Source organism: Drosophila innubila, chromosome X, assembly GCF_004354385.1.
Source record: "Drosophila innubila isolate TH190305 chromosome X, UK_Dinn_1.0, whole genome shotgun sequence".
Lineage (NCBI taxonomy): Eukaryota > Metazoa > Arthropoda > Insecta > Diptera > Drosophilidae > Drosophila > Drosophila innubila.
Window position 1 is genome coordinate 24,877,972 of NC_047626.1, and position 1,495 is coordinate 24,879,466.

Sequence of the window (1,495 nt, forward strand, 5' to 3'; positions counted from 1 at the left end):
TGAAGTAAAGGCAGATGAAAGATGAGAAGAGAGGGAGGGCGAAAGAGAGGCTTTGTGGCAGAAGAGGAGTATGCGAGTTTCAACATGTCATTTAAGTAATTTCATTTAAATCTTAACTAAGCCTGCAATGCGAGCGAGAGTCGAAACAAAGCGCATTAAATTGTAATGAGGTCGCCGTACAGCAATTTCCATTTTGCCAATGGCAAGGACAAGGTCATAGGCCATAGGCCATAGGCTTGCCAAGCTGCTTAAAACGTTAACTTGTTATTTGCTCTTGTACTTTCTGCTTCCAATTCTTTCTTTTTTTTTTGGTCGTTTTCTATCTAAAAAAAAAGCGAGAGAAGTTAAGTAAATTGCTTTCGATTATGTGCCCAGCTCTATGACGGGCTTGTCTATTAGACTACGCAAATGTTTGAAGTTATAATTGAGGCGACATACTCATTATGCTTTACACGACTGAGTTCGCGATAGATATGGGCATATGTGTAAAGTCCATTCTTACAGTATATAGTATATGTACACATGACTTTTCGAAGTGGCTGCTGAATTGAATTACATTTTGTGAAACAGACAAAATTGTATACTACGAATAAGCTCGTCTTCCAATTTGTTGAAAGCTTTAAAATGATTTGAGGGCAAGAGGCATATCAATTTAAATTAAGTCTAGACTACGCTTAAAACTGTCTATATCCCAAAGAATTATTTTGTGCAAAAATATATAAATTAAATAACTTTAATTAAAAGACTTTTACCTCGTAAGGAGATTTATTTTGGAAGACATCAGAAGTTTTTGAATTTCATATGCTTCTGACAAAAGAAGGATATTAATATGATTACTCAAAATTTAAAAATCAATTTACAATTACTTCAAAACAGGATACCCTGTCCCCAGGCATTAAGAAGCATTTCGGCACGCCGAAGCATGAGGCATTAAATTTTCGACTGATTGTTCCAATGACAGCTATATAACATAGTCAGCCGATTAGCATACAGTTTGGTCGGGATGCATAAGACCAACTTTAATGCATATTCTGTTATATTGAGATATCTCAAAAAACACAAAATTTTTTTTCTTACTAAATATATGATGTAGTGGACCGATTTGAACCAATTTTGGCCAGGATGTATAAGTCTGACTTAAATGCATTATCTGTCAGATTGATTAAGATATCTCAAAAAAAAGAATAAATTTTCTTGATTTTCGACTGATCGAAAAATGTATATATTCAGTTAACAGGAAATATTTATGTATCATATACCAAAATCCGCGAAATTTTATGTATTAACACATATTGAAAAAAAGTAGAAAATAGTTAAAGCTAAAAAACCATTTTTCACCTGTAAACCCGTTACCTGAGTACTTTAGGTAAAGGTACGCCTAAAAGTCATTAAAATTACCTTTCCAGCAATATATAGGACATGTCAATTAAATTTTAGCGGGAAGTAGCGTTTTCCCGCTAAACTAGCGGGCTTTTCAAAAAGTCGTACACTGAAA